Source organism: Ictidomys tridecemlineatus, chromosome 4 (genome assembly GCF_052094955.1).
Source record: "Ictidomys tridecemlineatus isolate mIctTri1 chromosome 4, mIctTri1.hap1, whole genome shotgun sequence".
Classification (NCBI taxonomy): domain Eukaryota; kingdom Metazoa; phylum Chordata; class Mammalia; order Rodentia; family Sciuridae; genus Ictidomys; species Ictidomys tridecemlineatus.
This window is the reverse complement of record NC_135480.1, coordinates 164,818,790-164,842,237: the sequence shown is the minus strand read 5'-3', so window position 1 is coordinate 164,842,237 and position 23,448 is coordinate 164,818,790. Positions and strand designations below refer to the sequence as shown.

Sequence of the window (23,448 nt, the reverse complement as noted above, 5' to 3'; positions counted from 1 at the left end):
TGCTGGCTTTGCCTAAGAGAAGTTTAAATTATTGGCACGAAGGGGTGTGGGTGAGTGTGTGAGTGAGAGTGCCTTTGAGGCAAAGGATGGGAAAATGTACACAGCCGGCTGAGGTTAGTTTCTCCTGCTCTCCACCCCACCCACCCTCTAGTTTGGAAAAGCCAACCCACTGCCAGCCTCCCCTAGACTGGACTCTGTCAAAGGATGGTGGGGGCGAGCCATGACAAGGTGGCAGTGCCCACCCTGGGCGCTCCGCGGCAGACAGGACCTCATGTGGCCATTGTTGCTTAATTTATGCCCAGCACGTTGCTACATACCCACCTATTTCACGTCTGTAAAGAATTAATAGGAAAGCTCTACAACTGGCAAATCGGGGGTTGGATAAGTTCCCCGTTTTCCATTTTCAAGTACCAGTTAGCAAAACTGATGTGGAGACCGGGTATTTTCTCTTGTAATTAAGCTGCAGGTCTGGCTTTACTGTGGTGAGGGTGAGAGAAATAGTCAACCATTTAGTGTTTACTCTTGACACTGCTGGACGGGGATGGATGTCTCTGTACTTCCTCCCTGAAATGCATGGCTTCTTTCCCTGCCCCCACCCATGCATGAACATTCAGATTGTTAAGATTCTACACCTTCAGTGCTTCTCCACACCCCTATTTATTATACCTCTCCCCAGGAAGGTGGGGATGAGAGATGAATATGTTTTATTTCATAGGCCTACAGTATTGACTGCAGCCTATTAAACGTAGGCTTAAAATGAAATGGGGGAGGGAGTAGTACAGAGTAGAAAGTAGTAGCCGAAGAAATTGTTTTCCTAATTGAAAATCAATTCTTAAAGGTCAGAAAAAGGGTGTTTGTGTTTTGGGAAACGGAAGTGTAGGAAATCTGCCTGGGTCCATAAGACTTCTTTGTAAAATGGCTTCTTTAATGGGACATTTGAGAGATCTGTCAGAATTTGAGCAAAAAATTCCGCAAAAAAAGGTCAAGTGTTTTAAAGTCATCTTTCATGGGATTCATTTTTTTAAAGAAAAACTATTGCTCTTAGTTTTTTTCTGTTGTTCCTTGAGTCTGTCTTAACAGCGGGCCCTTAATGGCTTCTCCTTCCCTCTTCCAACCTAGTGCTTGGGCATCCCGCTTTATAAAGCTAACCTGTTCTGGAGTTCGACATGAAAATCAAGACTAGACAGAAGTGTTTTGGGATACTTGGGAAATTGTTGAGAGAGATGTCTCCCCTAACTTGAAGAAGATAGCTTCGGGAAGTAGGGTGTAGAACCTTCTAAGAGTTTTGGGTTTGGACTGGCAAATTAGGTAGGCCCATTTTCGCCTAACGTTTGAAAACTGGCATCTTGTCAATCCTGCCTGCCCAGGAGGGGAATATTATAATTAACTGTTTAGAGGGAGGTCAAAGAAGCTCAGGCACTTTAAGTAGTTTTCCCAGGAACCTACACAAAGTCAATTAAGGTCACTTAATTGTAGATCTGTTTTGGGATGACACAGAAATGCTGATATAGAACCGATTAGCTATTTCCGGTGTTCCTAGTCTGGCTTCCCAAAATTGAGGGACGGCCTGTCTCTGTTTCGCCCATGGTCGAGTCCCTATTTTACTATGCCTGATTTGACTTCGCTTAAGAGGGTAAATTTGCCTTCCCCACTCCCGCCCTGGGTTAGAGAAATCCTCCTCCCTCCCTTCCCGCCCCGCCCGTCGCGTGGGGGCGGGGAGCGCTGGGCGCCCTTAGCGGACCTTGCTGCATCAAACCCGCATCATGCCCTTGAAGCTGTAACCTCGGTCACGTTCTTGCAGCTACTCAGTCGCCCACTGCTCAGTTCCTTTCTCTTACCTCTTGCAATTTCAGGTAGGTATGACAGGTTATATATTAAACGTAGTTTTTTTTTTTAACTTAGGGGGAAGGGTTAAAAAAGCCTTTGCTATAAAAAAATAAAATCCCAGTACGACAGGTGCTCTAATGATTAAGCGGCCGAGCAGGTGTAAAAACGTGCTCTAGCCGCGTGGCTCAGGGATCGGTTTTGACTCTGTTACAGGTATGGGTTGACAGGCACAGGTTTTTCTGGGGTAAAAAGGATTGAGCTGGGCGAGGGGGCGGGTCTAGGGAAGGCAACGTTGGGACGCCCCCTCGGTGAAGAGTTGGCCGTTTCGGGGCTCTAGTGGGGGGCACTGGAAGGATGTGGCTAAAGACAGACGCACAGTCGAGTGCAGGATTTCCTACTTGGCATTTGAAGCAGAGTATAGCACCCCTCACAGGTACTCGGGGGCTTATTTAAATGTCAGATTCCATCGAGAAAGGTAGGGAGGGGCAGCAGAGACTAGGCCTTAGTTTCCCGTCGAGGGACAAAATCTTTTGGTTGTTAAGTGGGGGCGGGGGGAAAGAAGCCTTTTAACTCTACTTGCAAAATGTGTGTGTATACGTAGATATGGTACACAGTACACATATATACCAAAGTAACCCTGGCGCGAGCTGCTTTGACTCTGCGTTAGCGCTCAGAGCCTCGGGGTTTGTAAACTTGCACCTGGAATTGGCCGCTTCTGGGCTCGGGACTCTCTCCGCACGGTCTAGTGAAACCCTGTCGAGGAGCCTGGTGGGAATCGGAAGCCCGGAGGGACCGAGCTGAGCGGCTCAGTCCGGCGTCTCCCCGCAGGCACCGACCGGCGGGGTGGCCCGGCGGGGCACGCGCCGGCAGCGGCCGCAGCGCGGCGAACTCGCCGCGGGCCCCGCCTCCTGGCGCTCTTCCAGGCAAGCCCCTCCTCCCCGCTCCGCTACAAACGGCGGGACAGCGGCGCCGGGGCGTCACTGAGGCAGCAGCCAGCCTGGTGAGGAGGGTGGTCGGTGGCTCGGCGCGGGTGGGGCGGGGTTCCGCCAGGTTCCAGTCCGCCTTCCCGCCGCTGCCGCCGCCTCTTCGCGGAACCCGCCCGGAGCGACTCCTCCGCGGCTTGTGCTGTCGCCCGGCTGCACGAGCCCTAGTAGCTGCAGCGCTGAGTCGTAGCAGGCAAGTGCAGGGGGCGTGGGGGCAGGGACGGCGGCTGGGCTTTGCCTTAGGTGCTTTTTGGATGCGGAGGTTAAAGGCTGTGCACGCCACCGCGGCTCCTTACTGGGTACGGCCTCGGCTCGGAAACGCTGGTGGGTGCGGCGGAGGTTGTGTCCGCGAAGTTCCTAGAGCTCGGCCTCTTGCAGCGGGAGTGGAGGGCACAGAGCGCCTCGGGAGGTGGCACCGCCCCTACAGTGGGCACCGACTGGTTGGGGGCGGCGGGAGCCAAGCTGGGCCAGTGGCGCCAGAAAACGTGCAGGGCGTGGACGTGCCGGGGTACGGCCGCGTGTAGTGCGAGAAGCAAACTGCGCCGAGACGCAGGTGAGTCTATTGGAGGGAAAGTGGGGGAGGGGGGCTTTCTAGAAAAAGGGCAGGATTCCTGTAGAGGACTGGCGACCCCGCCTCGTGGGAGGATGTGGGCACTGCGTGCTTCTGCCGAACACACCGAGGTGTTTAGCGTCTGGTGTGTGCCCACTTAGTACGGCGCCTCCTCGCGCGCGGACCTTGGAGCTCCGGAGACATCTGGAGACTTGCAGCAGCCACGCGGTGTGCCGAACGTGGCGTGAGGCCGTGGGCGCTCGGGGCAGGAGCATGATTTTTCCCTAGTGCGCCTTAGGAGGAGGTCGGGCGCAGCCACGGGAGGTCGCGTCTCAGGTCTGCGCGGTCCGTGCGCTGCGCGGGAAGCACGGACGCTGTGCCCGGCCAGCAGGCTCAGGGATTCAGTCATTAGAAGTGGTTGGATTAGTTGTTCTCCCAGTTCAGCCAGGGGGACTCCACCAGTTGTGGCTCCAGTGCACTACAAGTGTTTCTGTGATGGTGAGATTGAAGGAGGCAGGAAGACCAAAAACAAAAAAAAAAAAAACCTCGGTTTACCCGCAGGTGCTTCTCCAGCTGTCGTGACAATGACCATCAAACACTTTCCACGGAAAAGCCTACTTGTTATCCTTGAGGGCCAGAGCTCAACACCATGCCTCTAGGTGAGAGCTTCTCACCTGGAGTTGTAGCCTTCCAAATGATAATTTAAAATAGGGTAAATATTTAAATACCATCTTTATGGTAAAATATTTCATCTGCTGTCTTCTCTCTACGTTTTCTGAAAATGTGGGAAAAGGAGGAATTGCTACCAGTTACCTATCCTCCTTTTTACCTCACCAAAGAAGGTGCTTAGCAATGCCAAGATGTAATGCCAAGGACGAAAGAGCTTTTTAACACTTATTTTTTTTTCTGCGATTCTACCCTTAATCATTTTGTCTTCATAAAAATGTAGCTCAGCCTTAAAACTTAGGGTAAATAAAGTCCATTTAAAATCATTTGAATGCTAGTTGGGGGTAATTTTCCTAATCCCCTTAAGTAAAATCTGTTTGTTTCAAATACTGTTTAGTTGCCCTTGAAGGCCGTTTCCTCAAGAATTGTTTTCCAGAGTCCTTTGAGTTTGGTTCTTATGCAAGGTGGTGCTTCACGTGGAAGCTGACCTGGAGTTTCCATTTTGGTGAACTGGTGGAAAAACTCTTCTGGATCTATTTTTTCTTCTGGCCCTCTGGGTATACAAATGGTGACTATCTTGCTGAATGGACCTAAATGTTACTGCATTAATTTGGGCTGTTCTTTATTAGGAAGGTTTGTAGGCATGTTAATTGAACACTGCTCAGGTTGGGGGGGGGTATGCTTAGAGAAGTTCTCTTGGAAATGGGGGTGGAGGGAGGAAAAGGGAGGAGGAAGAAAACATCTGGGAAACACAGGCCTGTGATGGGTACAAAAAAATTAGATTATGAGGAAACCATTATATCCAATTTTCTGTGTTTCCTCTCTTCTTTTCCTTATTGTTTGTGATTAAACGGGGCTTCTTGTTAACCTAGTTGGGTAACTTTGTGCTGCCACCTTTTGGGGAGTAAACATTTTTTTCCTCTTCAAAGACAGAACCTTAGGCATTTAAGACCCTGTTTCCTCTCTGACCTCTAGGTATTTCCTCCACTGTGTGGTGTATGCTGTTAGGAATCCTCAAGTCAGCTGTTGGGGCAAGAATATGCACAGCTCTAAGGTTCAGAGAATTTTAGTTTGAGGATATGCTGCTTCTGTGGAACAAGAAAACTGTGCTGATCATTATTGTCTGCCAGCCTACCTGTTAGTCACTAAAGAACCATAGTTTCCCTTTCAAGACCCAAGACACCTTGTAGTTTCCTTTTGGTTTTGGTATGTTGGTTGGTCATGTTTAACACCGCTGCTTTCATAGAGAAAGAAGATCCTGTCTCTTTTTCTGTGGTTTTAGTTAAGACCCAGCTCCTAGTAATTTTAGGAAGAATAATACTACCCCATTTCTTGAATAATACTACCCCAGCCAGAAAAACAGATGTTTCTGGCTGAATCCTTGTAATCACCTTCAGCTCTTTTAGCCTTTGGAATTTTACTTGTTAACATGAATATGATTTGTAAACAATGCTTTCTCAGATGCAAGTCTCAAGTTCTCTTCAGCGACATGACAGAACCATCCAGAAAACCCAGACTAATAAGCTAGGATCAATCTTTTTTCTTATCTGAAATAATTTTTTTTAAACCTGTGATGCTTTTCAGGCATTAGCATGGCACAAGAGCATGGCAAATTATTCTTAACTCTTTTCCCCCAAAGAAAGGTACCATTCACCTCTTTGATCTCTTGTCTGCATGATAGGTCATTGCTTTTGTTCTCATTTTAAGTACTATTAAATCTACCACATCATCACATTCTTTCTACCACCTTTTTCACTTATAATATTTGCATGGAAGTGAGAGAGGGAAGTGATGTAGCCTAGTTAGCCTGGTCAGGTTATTTTTTTCACAGCATTGTAGGGATTGTGTAGGTGGGATGATACTGGGCCTGGGTGGTGTGCCACCCTGTGGAAAACCTGCCCATAGCAGTCCATCCCAGCTCTTTCTGTTTCAGATATTCTGCTGGAAAGGCTAGATACCATGGTAAGCAACTACATTTCGTCTTTTAAAAAATTTTAGTTAGCATGGGTATTTGGTTAGAGACGGGGCTTCTTTATGGGCTTGTGACCTATGTAGTTGTACATTCCCCCATCTTGCAATACTTTAGAATTTTTGAATAAGAGACCCTTTCTTTTTTTCTTTTCTTCAGTGATGGAGATTGTACTCAGGAGCACTTTACCAGTGAGCAACATCTCCAGCCCTTATTAATTTTGAGATGGGGTCTCTCGCTTCTTTGTCCTGGCTGGCCTTGTATTTTCAATTCACATATCCTCGTTCCTCAACTTCTCAAGTAGCTGGCATTACAGACACATACTATTGCACCTGGCCTGGGACCCTGCATTTTTTTTTTTTTTTGCATTGGGATCCTCAGATTATGTAGTTTATCCTCGTTTGATGCTTTTCCAGTTGTATTTTGTTTTGGTGATATGTTGTAGAACTGTTAGCAGGCTTTGTGCAGTGGAGATGCCACACCCAGCTGTATGGAAGACATAAAATGCATGGAATGTTTTGGTGGGTTTCATTTTACTCATGTGTAAGTCTTCACTGGTTCTGGTTATTCCCAGAATCCATATTTTGTAATTTATTGCCAAATCTGCCATTTTATGTGTTTCTAATTTGGGAAGAGCATTTATTGTGGATTTGTTTCGAGATCCTAGCTGGTTTACAGTACTAGTTGCTTATTCTTTTTGGATTTCAGGTAATATAAATTTGCTAAGCAGAAGCAGAGGGCACGAAATTGAAAGACAATATTTGCTCTAAGGCTTTTTCAAATTAAAGTGCAGGTTTTATTATGGTTTAAATGGTAACTTTTGGACTCTGATCTAAAAGTAGAAACTGATATAGTAAAAATCTTAGGTTTTATGAAGTATGGGGGAAAATTTTCACAAAAAAATTAACAGATTTGGCTGATTGGCAACATAACTTTCATTTTAGTAAGGTCGCTAGGTGAATCTTATTTCAAGGGAAATAAGAAATTATCTCAAATCTTGTATCATGCAAAACAAAAGGTGGCTCTTGCTTGAGTAACACTATGCTAGATGCTTTCTTATATGTGTCTTCCCCTCAATACCAATGCTAAACTTCTGGAGATAGGTCGTTATAAATATATCTGTTTTTGGAAAGGGTGTTATTTTCTCAGAGCTCTGGGTTAGACTGCATCACTTTCACTGGTGCTCTAAACTACATGTTTCTCTTTTGAATGTTGCTGAGTAGTTCTATGACATGCATAGGTATTCATTGTAAAATATCCTCATGCAGAGAAGAATAGGGGCTTTGGGAAGGAGAAGAATAGGTAAAACAACCAAGAAAGTGGCATGGGATTAAAACCAAACCAGTTTGTAGATTGCTTTATTAACAGCAAGTCAACTATGGTGTTGTCTTCTTTTGTTTTTTAGTCTTTTCTATTATCCAATTATACTACTGATTTCTATCATCAATTTCTGACTGAAAATAACAGATAAGATTTGCGGGTAAAACCCTCTTTCGCAGTTTTAAAGAGTCTTTATTTCACAAAAAGACTCAATAGACTTGTTTATGAAAAAACAATAAACACTTTTAAAAAACATTGATGGTTTTGCTTTATCACCAGGTACATTTTAGATTTCTAGGTTGAGGTACTTATGTATTTTTCTTTCATTGAACTTAATACTGCTAGATTAATACTTTAAGGCTTTATTCTTTGACTTAAGAGTTTGTATCAGAAAAAGGAAATTTGAATTCTAAATGACTAGTTTTCTTTTTCTCCAGGTTTTTGTTTTTTTTTGTGTGTGGGCTGTTCATTATTTCAGCAACTTTAAGGAGGACATTAGTGAAATATCACAGAAGTCTGTATTTTCACAAACATCAAACAGGTAAACTATTCACGCAGGGTGGGATTCTATTTCATTCACTTATTGTTAATAGTATCAAATTCACTTAAAGCTTGGGTAGACAATTTGACTGATTTTTACCTCCTAAGGACAATGGGGTGGGGAGTGTTTGGAATTTTTAGTTTTCCTGAATCCCCTTATTATAGAGTCATCGTAAAGTTGAAACTTGTTAATATTGAGGAATCTAAGTGTAGCTCTTCTCTCCCTAGAGAGATGCACATGCACAGAAAATTTTATACAGTTTACAGTTTTGTCCTCTGAAGATTTGTTAAAATGGGGTTCTGTTTGGAAAACAAGGCTTTAGAAATAGGAGTTGTCTTTCACTAACTGGTAGGATGAAGCCATTAGGTTCTTGTTTGCCCTTGAGTTAGTGATGGGGGCCTTTAAGCTTTCTCGTAGGGATGATTCCAAGTTTGCCTGGCTTCTCGTAGTTTGTTTTATAATCTATCCTATTTTTGTAAACAAATATTACATGTGTAAGTTCTTCTTGTGAGCACAGCGCTGCCAGTTTATCTGCTGAGTTGTCTTGCCTCAGTAGGTTTTGTCACATAGGTTGAAATTCTTAATTTAGCAGCACCAGGTAGGAAATACTAGATTGGAAGTCTGAAATAACCTGCATGTGGTTTTGACTCAATTACCTATGCCCTTGGTTTCTTAACCAGTGTGTGTATGTAAGTAAACCCTCCCCCCATCTCAAGAATTGGGTAAATAGTATATTGAAGTACAGCATTTTTGGGCAATGTTTACTGTCTGAAATGGTGGTAATAGGTGGACACTATAGATTAGTTTCTGGCTTTCAGTGTACTGTGATTATAAGGAACTACTTTTAGTGATTCTTTGTGTTCTGGATGGAACCTAGAGCCTCTTGCTCATCTATGCAGCTTATCTATACCACGGAGCTAAACCCCCAGCTCAATAATAAACCATCATGCGTTTATTTCTGCCATGGAGGAAAAGAAAAATGCCAAAGTACAGGAGGTTTTGAGAGTTATGACTTGGAGATTTCAGTTTGGAAATGGATATATTTTAGATGGAAGTTGGAGAGTTTAAAATGCATTTTCCTTGAAAATATAAATAACAATGAGGGTCTCCCTCCATTTCCATGCACTTTCCCTTTTCTCTCCCTAATGTATGAAATATGATATGTCAAAAGAGCTTTGTAATGTTTTAAACAACCAATAAAAAAAAAGAAAATATAAATAATGCTGAAAGATGATGTGATATTATAAGAACATAATCGGCTAACATTCCAGGAATATAAATTTATTGTTTTGGATATTTTTCAGTAATTAAAATTTTAAACATAAGCATTTAGTAAAATTATCAGTCTATATTTTCTTGATTTCAATTGTTTGAATTTTATTTAATCCCTTTCCAAGGATGTATTCCTATATATCACAAAATGGAGTTTACACAAATACATATTTTCCTCTGCTTGTTTCAATTCCTTTTCACCACCCCAAGTGAAAAGTCATTGATGGATGTCTTGCCAAGTAAGTTATTGGAAATTTCTCACTTGTTCAGTTCTTAAAGGATGTTTAACACTTTTTTCTTTATGCATCATTTGTGTATATCAGAAGTACAAGAGATATTTCTCAAAGCAAATAAATCACAGCATATTTGAAAATAAATGCAGTGAATTGAGTTTAGTGGGGGAAATATTCCTGGAACTGATCATACTTTTTTTTTCCCGTGAGCTGCTTTTCAAAATAGAAAAAGGTGATGTTTTTCTGTTTTAGTGATTTATCTTTACTGAAAGTATCTCTGCTGACATGGGTGGGGGTCACCCATCTTTATTGCAGAATTGTCCAGAACAGGTAAAATATATAATGTTATAGAGTCAACACGTTTTTAATAACCTATTCTCAGTTAAGGCCTATTTTTGAGTTTTCAACCATTTCTTTACTTTCCAAGTGCTCCTTACTGATTGCTGGCTTATTTTTTTTAAACCCTTGGGGTCCTTTCTGGCCTTTGGCTATGAATGACTCATGGACTTTTCCCAAATACCAGGTCAGCAGTGTTTTTGACTTTCATCCTTCCCTACCATTGTCTGTGCAAGAAAGTTGAACTATCCAGAGCTTTCCTCTCTGCTGTATGAGCCCTCTGTACTAGCCTCTGTCCCTCCTTTATGCTTCTGGGTCTTGTCCTAGTTCTAGTCTTGGTAATTTTGGGTCAGGTGCAAGCCTACTCATTTGTCCCTTTAATTTCTTCTGCTTGCACTTTTACATGGTCTCTGATTTGCATTTTACATTGTACTCACTGGAAATATCTTCTGGGTCCAAGTGAATCTCTGCTGTTAGACGAGCGGGTATCAATGGACAAATTGTGCTGCAAGTCCCAAATGGTGATTCACGGGCAGCATATGGCCTATTGCTATTTAAAATTTGGGTTGAGCAGTGTTTTCAGAAATAGTGATTTTTTTTTTTTTTTAAAGGGTTGTGAAATATAAAGATCCAGAGGCACATATCTTGTCTCTGGAAAAGTTGTAGAGACCAAGCAATACTGAATCCACATTCATCAAGTGCCCCCTTAAGATGAAGCATGATTTGTTTCACTTCAAAATAAGTCACTAGATGTTTGTTTGTTGCTACAGTTCCTGAAGCCATGGGAATTAATACTATACTCACATACAAAGAAAAAGCAGATAGTTCTGAATATTTTGTCTTTTGATTTCTTTGGGTTTGCAGATAATGTTTGAGTTATGTTAGATTGATCATTATAATTTTAGATTTTTGTAGTCTCCTTTACTTCAATTAGGGAAATCTTGTCTTGCGCCGCTTCTCCCTTAACTTCTGATTGTAAGTCATTTTCTCCTCCTAGTACAAGATGCATTTCCATCTGCCTATCTTACCTTTTTTCTCTTTTCTCTAGATCTGGGATTCTAGATCTGTCCCTATTGGGATTGGGGATTTCTCCTTGCCAGTTCCTGGCTTCTGTTTGTTCAAATGCTTTGGGTCAGCAGCAGATTCTTGTTGTGAAAGCTGATAGGATGTTATGAGCTGTTTATAAGAGGCTTGTGGTCCACCTGCTAACTACTCCTTGATGGTGTCAGCTTAGAAAGGAAATTCTCTCTTCAGATATCTTTAAAAAAAAAAAAAAGCTGATAGGACAGGCTACTAGGTGTGAGGTTTATATGTGTGTTGTTTCTTTTTGCCCCTCATTCTTTTCCTCTTGAGCCTTTTCTCCTGTCTATAGAAACAGTTGGGTAGCTTTAGCAAAGTCTTCTCCCATGTGTGCAGTTGAGCAGGCTGATGCGCCAGCAGAAGTAGAAGGAGGTTCCACATGTCATGTTTGGACCAATGCTGTAATTTTATTTTACAATAAGGAAGGTGGATATTATTAATCTGCTCTTCAGTGTAATAGCATGATTTGAATAGCAGAGAGCAACTTTGGTGTGTGTTAATGTCTGGTGAGATGAATACATATGAATGCTAAGTAGGTGGAAGATGTCAATGTAGAGCCTTCCTTTTGGTGACTTTAAGCACTTATATTTCTAGTTAACTTTTTGTTCAGCCTGGCAAACAGATACAAAGATCTGTTTTATCAACCCAGTATTAATGTGGCTTCTCAGGATGAACAATGCCCATAAAGCTCTGCTCTCCTGGCAGCCACTTGAGCTAGGCCAGCTATAATGATAAATTAGAATGTGTCCCTGTATTGAACATCTTAGCAAAACTCTTCAGAATAATAAGGGCTAAATGCTGACAGTTTTAAAAATTGGTGCTGTCTACAGCCCAGCTTATTTAAACACACACAGAGTGTGATTAAAAGTATATTCTTACTTTAAAAAACTAATTTTGAATTTTAACTATTTTTTAAAAAAAGGTACATGGTTTTTGAAGGCACTTGAAAATTCTTGATACTAAACACATTCCATGATTACATGATTCTTTTAGAGCAATACGTTCTTATTTTTAATGCTCTCTTATAGCATATTGTTTAGGGGGTCACCAAGGTTTCTTAGTTATTGTATGTGAATTGAAAATTAGTGAAACAAAAACTATCTGGCATGTTTTATGTCCCTGAAGATTGGGAATCAATTTAATGGAGCTTTTATTGCACATTCAATCAGAATGATTGATAGGAGTAGGTTGGTCGTTAACCTGGAGTCTAGACCTTTTCTAAATTCATCTGTGTGTATGTTTTAGTTTTGTTAAAGAATAAAAAAAAACAAAACACTTCATGTTTTGTATTGGCATTATGTTTAAAAGCCAGGAAGTTTGTGTTGTACTTACTGTTTCTTCACCTGTGACTAGAACAAGATACTGGGGGAGCTTTAGAGAAGTTTATAGGGCATTCTTGTCTTCATATAGTATTCCTTGCTCTGTCTGCTTAAGGATAGGAGGCAGAAAATACTAGTCTAAAAAAATCTCCTCCCGCACACCTAGGAGTTTTAACAGTAGAAAGTGAGTGCTTGAAAAATTGAAGGGCCATGTCTTTGTATTCTGGACATCAGGAAACAGGTCGGGTTGTTAACATACTGCTTTGGGGAGTTCTTTTGCTTTTGTGTCCCTTTTCCTCCCCTTCTTCCATGTCATTTTTGTGCTTTTGATTCTCTTGTGGTGTTAGTAACTATTTCCTAGTTTGTCAAGAGCCCAGTCATAGGTGGAAATATTTATGCAAAACCTGCCAAATTTTAAGTTGTAGCTCAAGAGAGATGCTGCTTTGACTGTCTTCATTCTGCTATTGTCCTAGAAGAAGTGATCCATGGCATATATGTGAAACTCAGCCTTACCCTTGGTTTGTGTCTCAGCAACATTATGTGCCAGCAGCCTTCTCTGAGTATAATATTTATTTTGTAAAACACCTAGGAAACAGGCAATAATTATGTTTCTTTGGCTCCTTTGCTCTTAGGAGTGCAGTTCCAGGAGTGAGAGGCAAGTTACAGGTCAGAAGCTGGAATGTGTTCAGAAGATAGATCTGTACCTTCTCCTTGAGTTTTCTTCAAGAATTGAGCCATGTCCTCCAGGAGCAAGTATTTTCAAGGGTGTCAGACTTTAGCTTTTTTACTTCAGTTCTCAGTGTCCTCTGATCTTCTTGTTGCCTTTTTTGCATTAATAGCATTTACAGGGGTATATTTACTTCTGAAGGTGATTGAATAGCTTTACTTGCTGGAGTGGTTGTTCCCTCCATTGCATCTGGCTTGTTGGGGAATAACAGGTATTCTTGGTCCGTCCTCATGTACATTCCCCTGAGTTTGGTTGATCTTTAAACATTGTCTTGTGGACAGTAGGGGGGGTGTTTGATTTTTGTAATGAATAACAGTTTAGTCTAGATGGGAAGAGGGAAAAGATCAGTTTTAATTTTCCTTTTATACAACTTCTATAGTAACTTACAAATTATAGCCTCTTAAGAATTCAGAGTAAGAAGTAGTATTATGTTGGTCAGTCAAGTTGGCATTGTTGGGATGGGATGGCAGCTTTCTGTTTTTAGTTGCCAAACATTTGACTGTTAGGAAAAGAGAAGAATGCACGGGGTGATGAGCTACTACCCAGAATGATGGAACCAAAAGATGGAGCCTTTCCTCTAGTTTAGTGACAACACGGTGACATGAGCCTTACTATAGCTCCTGGGATAAGCAATTTTAGAGGTGAGAATGAGGCTCAGAGGTCAGGTGGTTTAAGTAGGAAGTATAACTCAGTTCTGTACCCCTCTTTTTTTTTGGGGGGGTGTTCTCTTTCTGGCAGTTCTGCTGGCTGTGATTTTAAGATGGCTGAGACCAGAGATGCAAGTGCAGGAGGCAGCTCAGCTTTAATGTTTAGAGAATATCTTGCTTCTGTTGTGGCTGCTTTGTGATAAATAAAATGGGTGAAGCAAGAAGCACCTGTGTCTTGTCTTTAGGCTTAATTGTCTGGTTCCTTCAAGATGGGGTTGTTGTATCAGGTTTTCATTTTATTGTTATTTATTAAAGCTTCACTCTGGTTCCAGTAGCAGTTCAGGAGAATTGCCCACGACTTGTTTCCTCAAGGCCAGATTCCTACCCTGGGATTATTTTAGGTCTGTGACTAGGTGACTTCTGGAAGTGATTCCATCACAGGCTTGTGTCTTCCTGATGCCAGCTGGCAGGAATACTTTTTGGAACCATATGAAGTACGGATTGGTTATTTTCTGTAAGTGAGGGAGTGAAGACACTGTCTACAGACTTATTTTAAGATGCTGTTAAAAATCAAGAAAAAAAGATTGAAATACTGTTTATTCTATTTCTGGTGAAAGTGACATTCAGCTAACCCTAGCTCGATGTAGTAGATAATCTGTAAGGGCTATTCTATTGAAATTGTTTGTTTTGGGATGTGTTCCAAGTCTGGTGGTCTTTTAGAAATGCTGCTTTTTTTGTTGTTCTGAAGGGACAAAAAAAAAAAAATCTCAGGTTGGTATTCAATAGGATATATCATGTCCAAACTTGAATCAATAAACTATCTGCCAAGTAGAAACTGATTTTGAATCATCTTTTCTCCCATAAATTTCTAGATTCAACTTTCTGACAGCAAAGTTTTTGCAACTTTACTGTCAGAAAAATTGGTTGGTGCCAGGAACAGTGGCATACCCTTGTAATCCCAGCAATTTGGGAAGCTGAGATAGGAGGATTGCAGGTTTGAGGCCAGTCTCAGTAACTTAGTGAGCCCTATTAAAAAAAAAAAAAAAAAAAAAAAACTCAGAAACCTTGTCTCAAAAAATGGGTTGGGGCATGTTTCTCAGTGGTAAAGAGCCCTCCCAGGGTTTAATTCCAGTATCAGGGTGCATGCGTGCATGTGAGGTGTGTGAATTGGTTGGTGGTAAATGGGAAAGAATACAGAGTGAAGATAATCTCTTTCTTCTAACCTGGAAAGAGACATCTGCCTTGTTCATTACTTCTTACAAGCCTACTACGTAGTACAAATTCAGCCAATATTTAATTCATATGAACTTATTCAAGTTTGGAAAACAGGTATAGAATAAAAATACTGTACTTGAGAGTTATTTGCCTCTAGGTAAACCATGAGTGATAGGTGATCTTATTAGAATTTTAATCATTACGAGAAAGTTTTAGCAAAAGTTAAAAAAAAAAAAGCTACTTTAACTAATACTTTATTTCTTCGTGCCTTCGATGTATAATTGTTATATTATTTTTTCATCTCCTAAATGTTCACGGTGATTTATTGTCCCCTAAATCTGTGAGGCTAGTAGCACACCTTTCAATTTGTGATGTCTTAGCTGAATATTGTCATATTCTTTGTCTTATTTTTTTCTATGTATATTTTACTCCTTCTAGAATCTAAATATTATTCTTTTGTTATACAAATCTCTTGTAAATCAAAGAAAATAAGGCTATTTAATTTATCCTTACATATTTCAAGTAGGTGCCTCTGCTATACAATTGACCCAAGGGCTATGCACAGAGGCATAATAGAGCATTACAATCAAGAGGGAGCCTGCCAGGGATGCTCTACACTGTTTAGCTGTAATTTAGGACATTACTAGATGAAGCAGGGGTAAAGATTATTGTTAATTTAAAGGTAAGTAGTGTTTTACATCATTCCATTTTGTAGAACAAAACTTTCTCTTAAGCTTTGATCTAATGATTATGTACCACTTTCCTTTAATTATTCAGTGTTTTTAAAACATTTACCCTATACTAGTCAATGATTTTATTGAACACAAAGTTCTATATAGAAGTTTTCCAGTTCCCTAACAGATTCAGAAACATGAGGGCTAGGGTTGTAGCTTAGTGGTAGAATGCTTGCATGGCACATGTGAGGCGCTGGGTTTGATCCTTAGCACCATATAAAAATAAATAATTAAAGATATTGTGTCCAACTACTACTAAAAAAAATATTAGAAATGAAATTCAGAAACATGAAGAAATCCAAGGACTTCTTAAGACTTGAGTGTCCTGTTTTACTTGACATTTTCCTTATGGAGTTTACCATAAGGAACTTTTCATTATGGCTGGTTTATTGGTCAGTTCTCTGTCACCATAACAAAATACCAGAAACAATTATATATAAACAGAAAAAAGTTTATTTTGGAGGATTTGGAAGTTCTAGTCCATGATCCAGTAGCCCCATGTGAGGCAGTACATTATGGTGAAAGTGCTTGGTAGAGCAAAGTACTCATCACCATGACCAAAAAACGGAGGAAGAGACCGGGAACACATAATTCCCCTTCAAGGTCGTACCCTTGTGAGTAAGGTCCTCCTAATGGGCCCCAGTTCCTATAGGTTCCAACACCTCCCAATAGTATCACTCTGGAAATAAGCCTTTAACACATGGACCTTTGGAGGGGACACTCATCAAAATCATAGCAGTTAGCAATTCTTTCTGTCCCCATTCTTCATGATTATTTGCTGAATGTTATTGTTTCAAAAAAAAATGAAGCAAATTTGGTGAATATTTAAAAATATTCAAATTATTTTTTGGCAAAATCTAGTATATTTATTGGTAGCCTCTTTAAACTTTAATCTTGAGATGTCTATCTTCTGGAGGGGTTAAAATTTTATGATATTTTGTTTCCAACCTCTTGACCTTAGTGATATTTTGGGTTCTTTTTGTCATCCACTCACCTTTTGCTTATTGATCTAATTGTTTTTGCCCTGTAGTAGTTTGAAACAATTATTTTGCCAGCTTATATGTGAAAATTCTTTGCTTCCTTGTGTAAAATTTACTTTGATCAGTAAATATCTGTGTTCACACCACATGCCACAGGCGGTCATCTTGAGGGGTATGGAAGTGAACATAATATAGTTAGTCCCTGCTGACATGGATGTTAGAATTCACTGGGAAACATACATGTTAAGTTTTGCAGGTTATTATTTATAACTGGGATTTATGCTGTGAAGGAGGAGTCTGGGGGGTTCTAACCCAGTGTGGAAGGTGGTTAATTAAGGTCATTTGTTGACGTTGTTATATGTCTTCCAGCTGTCTTACCCAAAGATAGACATTTAGTTTTTAATTTTATAGGTATTAGAATATTAGCATAGATAGGAATCCTTAAAATTAAATTCTTCTTGATAAATTTGTGAAGTCTGAGTCCTGGAGCAGATTCTTCCTACCTAGTTTGTGTCTACTGTAGAAGTGGAGTTTTTTTTTTTTTTTTTTTAAACATTTAAAGAGATTGTAATGTTCCTTTAAGGACAAAACACTTAGGTAGTTTTATTCTAAAAGCTGTACAGAGAAAGCCAAGTTCCACTAGCGTGATCTGTGTTGCCTCCATTCCATATTCTCTTCATTCGGGGCTTTGAAAATGGGTTTTTAATTTTAAAATTAAGATTTTTCAGTATTTTTTATATTTTTCCAGTGTCTTGATTGAGATAGTAAGAGCTTTTTTCTTGGTTTAAAGAACTTCATCCATGCATCCAAAGTTGTATTTTGCCATTAATTGAAATATTGGGTTAGTTTATGAATGTTTTATATAATCCCTCTTTTTGCTAGGTCGTGGCAACCCACCTCATTTCTTTACTGTGTTCCTTCCAGTTTTCATTTAAATTTAAACCGAGAAGGGCATACCATATTGATTGGGAATTTTTAAAGACATCTGTTGGTGTGGAAGAGGCGTTGGCAGTTTTCTTTGTAGAAACCTTGGAAGACGTTAAGAGCGTTGAAAAATACTTTGTTCTCTTTTTCTTTTTTTTCAGTGCTGAGGATTGAACCCAGGGCCTTGCTCATGCTAAGCACACACTAAGCACATGCTCTACCACAAGCCCTACTTTTTTTCTTAAAATGGCTTGAATGGCTTTTGTACACTCCTTGAATCCTAAGGGTTACATAAGTTTGTAAGAGATTGGTAAAGTCTGGGAATTTAAGCAATCAGAATGACGAGGAAGGAGAAAAAAGGTTAAGGAAATGAGAAGGAAATAAATTCTTCACCTGGCTAGTTTCTTCATCCACACAGATCATCAGAACTAAACTGTACATTGAAGGTATGATATGCTATTTTAAAATATCTTTCTAACCTAATTAGATCATTATGCTTATTTGAATATATCATAGTTCCCTTGGAGTGGTTGCAGTCTGTGGCTAAAACAGTTTTGTTTTTAATTTTACATGATCTTTTGGGAAGTAACCTAATGTTTGAATCCCTTTGAGTTTGTTGTCTATAATTATTTAACATGGGTATAACATTTTTTTCTAGTTTATAACTTTGAGATACTAGGCCCTTTCTCTTAGGTAGAGAGAAGGCACTGAAAATACACACAGTAACCTCCTCTCTTGATGGGCTTGGGAGAAAACTAAAATGATTTATTCCAAGATCAGAGTTTTTTTTTTTTTGGTGTGTGTATGTGTGTGTGTGTGTGTGTGTGTGTTTTGCTGGGCATTGAACCCATGCCTTGTGCATGTGAGGCAAGCACTTTACCAACTGAGCTATATCCCCAGCTGTAGGATCAGAGAATTCTAATGTTACTTCTAGCATGGATAGAAGCGATGAATTTAGGGAGCTGGTGAGAGAAGAAAGTGCTAGGGGTCAAGCTTGCCAGTTGCCTTGGTTGTCTGCACTCTCCTTAATGACTTTAAAATTGGTTGTCTTTTTAGGGCACTTCTCAGGTGTTGTTTGTAATTACACTGCAAATTCCTTGATGTCAGCGTACGCTGTCTTATACCCTTGTTTCTCGAACACAGTAGGTCTTTTCTTGACTATAGGACATTCTATTTCTTTAGAGATTAAAATTATAAAATTATGTACATGGGGGTAAATATTGCTCGTAACTTTTCTTTTAAACTGGCATTTAGCCTTGGTATTCTGGTCATGATGAAGTAGGCATTAAAGCATATTTGAATAATGGTAGTGAATAAAAATTCTTAATATTTAAGCTATAATGAGCATTTATGTTTTAATGGACATCATGTAATAGTAATTAAGTTCTGAATATTAGATAAGTTAATATTGAGATGACTTATCTTAGCATTGTTGTTTCTCTCCATCCATCTCTCGGAATAATTAAGACTTTATCCATTTATGGTCTTCTAGCTGGTGAGTTTGGGCAATTTACTTGTTCCACATAGGAAAAGATTTGGTGTGATGCTTGAGATCAGTTTGACTAGGCTGAAACTATGCCTTTTACATGTATTTATGACCTGTTTATACAGTTTCAAAGCATGCTATATTTAAAAAAAAAATCAACTGCTTCAGGGTTAGACTGAAGTGAATGTTTGCCAGGAATAATGCAGCAGGCTCTAGGGATGACCGCTGGGCCAGTTACTTAATAGCCATGTGAAACTTCCTTGGGCTGTGAGAAGAATGGCTGCTTTCTGCTCAGCACAGAGTCTGTCTGGAAGCAGATGGGGCAGTCGGTGTCTCGGGCACATGCTGTCATCCTTTAGAATGGTTCACCTTAAGAAGGGTTACTGGGCCAGGCTGTCTTGTGTACACCTCAGCACACACATGTGTGTGCACACATACGTAATCCAGGGTGCAGCAGCATCTCCATCTGGTATGTTGTAGTCCTGCCTTGACATAGAACTGTTTGTTCTGAAGCAACTCATTTTAAAGCAGCAATATGTTAAATGGGCAGCTCATTATTGAGTGCCTCTGGTATGTTGGCAGTTTATCAGCAACAGGGTTGCGATCCTGTCACTTCTTGTTAATGAAGGCTTTTATTTAGCTTAGCAAATCATATTTCCTGTTAACATCCACCCTCTCAAATGGTAAACTTGAAAGGGATGTTTGTGACTTTTTATTAATTAGTAGCCATCAGGGCACTTTGGCCCTTGCTTCTTAGAACCATTTAGCTATATTTCTTCTACCCAGATGTGGTTTCCCTTAAACTAGGAAAATCCCCAAGTGACACTACAATCCTTTTTTGTTTATCATTTTTGAATTTTTTTTATCTTCCCTGTTAGGTGGTCATTTCCTGCAGTCTCATTTTCAAATCGCTAGCAGGAGTTTTATCAGAGTACTTACTTTCCCAGTGCAGCAATTTGACTTTCACAGCACTTGTTTTTTTTTTTTTTTTTTAATGGCTGGGTAGCCTAAGAGGATAAACATTTCCATATGCAAGTTTAAAGTGTACTTTCTTTTGTTTTCTTTTCTTTCTTTGTTATGGGTTCTTATTATTGTTGCCCAGTCTGACCTTTAACTTGATCCTCCTGCCTTAGCCTCCCAACCTGGGATTACTGCCATGTGCCACTGTGCCTGACTGAATTTTTTTATGTGGCAAATTCAAGGACATTAGAGAATGTTAGAACTGAAAGAACCCTTACCCATAGTATTGACCAAACACTTTAATTTTACACATTCAGAACTGATCTAAAGGTGTTGTTATTGCCTAATGTTTTTGGACTTCTTGACGGCGTTTGGCCATTCTAGACCTATGGCTGGTTCCTGATGTGCCTTTTCCTGCTGTCTTTCCTTTATACTACTGCTTTGTTTCTTTTTTTTTCTTTTTTTCCCCAAATGCAGGTGATGCTTTGGTAGCATTGTAAATTTATAAATTAAAAAGTCTTGTTTTTTTCGCCTCACACATGCTAGGCAATTGCTCGACCACTGAGCCATAACCCCGCCCTCCCCACCTGAAATGGCAATTTCTATCTTTAAATTTTAATTTTGCTTTCTTGTGTAAGATCTATTGTAAGCATTTTTGAAATAGCCAAACCCTGAATGTTCATCAGTACAGGATTGGTTGAATTGATATTATATTATTGTAATATAGTCACCTATATAGTAAGAACTCTCTATGTTGACATCAAAATGTAGAAAGCAAGAGACAAAGCATTGAGAAAGATCTCTGTGTTGAAGTGTTTCCTTTTCCTCACCTGTGCTTGTGTTTGCATTGGCCTATTAAAATTGTTTATGAAAGTTGAGTCTGGTGGCACACGTCTGTAATCACAGTGGCGCTGGAGGTTGAGGCAGGAGGATCCAAAAGTTCCAAGGCAGCCCCAGCAACTTCGGGAGGCTCCAAGCAATTTAGCAAGGCTCTGTCTCAAAATAAAAAAGGGCTCAAGATGTGGCTCAGTAGTTAAGTGCCCCCAGGTTTAATCAATCCCTAATACAAAAAAAAAAAAAAAGTGTTAACCTCTCAAGTATAGGCTTCTAACTAATATACTGTTCTGCAGCTAGGATCTTTTTGCATCAGATATATAATTTTTAGTTTGTAAAAATACCATTAACAGAATTACTAATTACTTCAAAAGACAATCCTGCTTGTATTTTTAGAGCATTTTAGTAGATTTTTGCTTTCTCCTACCTGTGAACTGTTTGTGTTCCACACCTGTATCAAGCCAAGATTGTTCCAGGGAATTCGGAAGCAATAGATGTGAGTGCTGCTTTTGCATTGTTTAAGTCTACTGGGCATCTGTGGGCAGGGCTAAGGATGAGGTAGTGTTGGGTACATCCTTGGTGAGGGCTGCTTCAGCAGTTGGGAAAAGTTCATGAAGCCAGGTGGATGTGAGCAGTACTTCTGGAGGTTTTATGTAAGTTGAGGGAAGATGTTTTTCTAGGGTAAGGGATTAAGCAGGATGTATTCCTACTTTTGACTGTTAGAGCATTAGATGGGTTTCTAGAGGGCCTTGAAACTCTAGCAGGAACATTTCTGTTTCACGTTTGAGAGAACTGCACTTGCAACAGTGGAGAAAAGTTGAAGTAAAGGACAAGAGCTGCTGTGATGAAGAGCATCCCTGAGGAAGGAGGAGCAGGGCTTCTGGGAGGAGAAGGAAGATGCTCTAGTGCCTGACTGGGGTTCACCAAATGAAAATGAAAACCTATTTGGTAGCTTTTGCATTATTTTGTACTGGGGATTGAATCACACCATGACCCCCCACTCCCACCCCCCTCCTTTTTTTTGGAGACCGGGTCTTGCTAAGTTGTTTAGGGCTTTGCTAAGTAGCTGAGGCTGTCCTAGAACTTGAAGTCCTCCTTCCTCAGCCTCCTGAGCCACTGGTATTACAGGCATGCCCCACTGCACCCAGCAGCTTTTGTGTTCTTTAGTAGAGACCCTTAAGATACCCAAGCATTTTGTAAACCAAAGTAAATGTACGACATGAAACAATTTGTGGTGATGCTTTATAAAGTCTTTTCTGAAAGTCAGAATGTAAAATTTATATCTACCATGGTTTTAGATGAATTTTAGATCAAAGGAAGTTGAAGTCATTAACATTTTTTTTTCTTGTAAATCAGGGTAATACTGGGCAAAGAAGTAGTTTACATAGTTCCAGGATTGGAGGAACATTCCTTTGAAGGTAAGGAGAGCAGTAGGAAGCTCTTCTAAGGTTTATCTTTATGTGCTGAAGGAATTCACCACAAAAGAGAACTCATTTAGCAATGAGTTCAGCCAGCAATTTGCAAACCTTTCGGTCCTAGAATCCCTTTATACACTTAACGGGTTTCTAGGGGCCTCAGTAATTTAGGTTATGCTTATTAATACTTACCTTGTTAGAAATTAAGATAACAAAGTCTACAAACATTTATTTAGTTAAAAAATAATAAACCCACTACATATTAATAAAAATATTTTCAAAATGAGGAATATATTTTATTCTAAAAAAGTGGTAAGATTGGCATAGTTTTTTCAATGTTCATCCCTGTAATGTGACTACAAGTCAACTGTAGTCTATGTTGTAACAGACTGAATGAAGGAACAGAGATCAAGTAACCTTTAGGAAGCTCTGTTTTGATTGCAGGGATCTGTGAAGAAGGTCTCTGGGGCCCTTGGGCTTCTAGACCACACTTTGAGAGCCCCTGGAGAACAGTGGCTTCTTGAAAGAAGGCTTGGCCCATCTGAGCCTTGAAACAGTCTGCATTGTTGGGAAGAGGGAGCAGCCAGCTTACCAGAGAAACGTAAAGTTGAGAATGAATACATGAAATCAGAATGATCCACGGGGAGCTCGTCCTTGGATTTGAGGACCTAAATGCCATGAAGGGCTCTGTCATGAGCAACTTTCACCTTGGTCCAAGTCTTGATCTTGCTTTCCTTACCTAAAATTCATACTGTGGGCTAGCTTTTGGAAGGTCTTGTACCACTAATATTCTATGATTTATTCATGTATATATATATTTTTAATAGTGCTCTCAACACTTTTCTATAATTATGTACATGCCCACACATTTGCATACACATACTTGGAGTGCTTTGGAAGGTCACATGAGCTAAAAATGCACCTTGGAGTAGTTCACCTAAGTATTTTCTTTATCCTATATTGGTTTCATTGTCCTAGTTTGTTTCTTAAATAGAAATTGACTAAATGGTACTGTGGGTGTATATGGAATCTTAACCTCTTTTGTCAGTTGTTGAACGTGCCTGCACTTCTTCTTAAACCTTCCTTTGTGTTCATTTTCCCTCCTAATTAGTCAAGAGATTAGGTTGGTAAGGAGCTGATTAAACCATGATTATCAGACAGGGCTCCACTTCTCTACTCCTGGTTGTTGGGAGAAGAAAATGCCACTGTAGTCACTTTCCCCGTTAAAAGTGCAGAATGGGAGTGTGGTGGTGAGGGGTGCCTGTTAATTGTTAAATGTGAAATCATACACAGAAAAACATTCTGATAGAATTATTTTTTTTCCAAAGTCAAATTTGCTGATTTAGACATTTTTAAGCCGTTTGATGTAAGAAGCTCCCAAACATTGTTGGTAAACTAGATCAATAAATGTCATAACAGTGGCATCTAGC

At 40.0% G+C, this 23,448-nt stretch overlaps 1 protein-coding gene across 25 annotated transcripts in view; it reads left to right on the top strand.

Moving 5' to 3' along the window:
- Positions 1-23,448, top strand: part of Elavl2 (ELAV like RNA binding protein 2) — a 152,696-nt gene that overhangs the window by 26,237 nt on the left and 103,011 nt on the right. For 2 of the 25 annotated variants that reach the window (XM_078047718.1, XM_078047705.1), the window contains exon 1: positions 2,780-3,003. The exons of 15 other annotated variants lie outside the window; for them this stretch is intronic. The gene's annotated coding sequence lies outside the window, so the exon portion shown is untranslated. Of the gene's footprint in view, positions 1-1,734; positions 1,854-2,239; positions 2,261-2,778; positions 3,004-3,065; positions 3,364-7,767; positions 7,857-23,448 lie in introns of those variants that run through there. 8 more of the 25 variants (XM_078047719.1, XM_078047709.1, XM_078047720.1 and 5 more) reach the window with 7 other exon arrangements.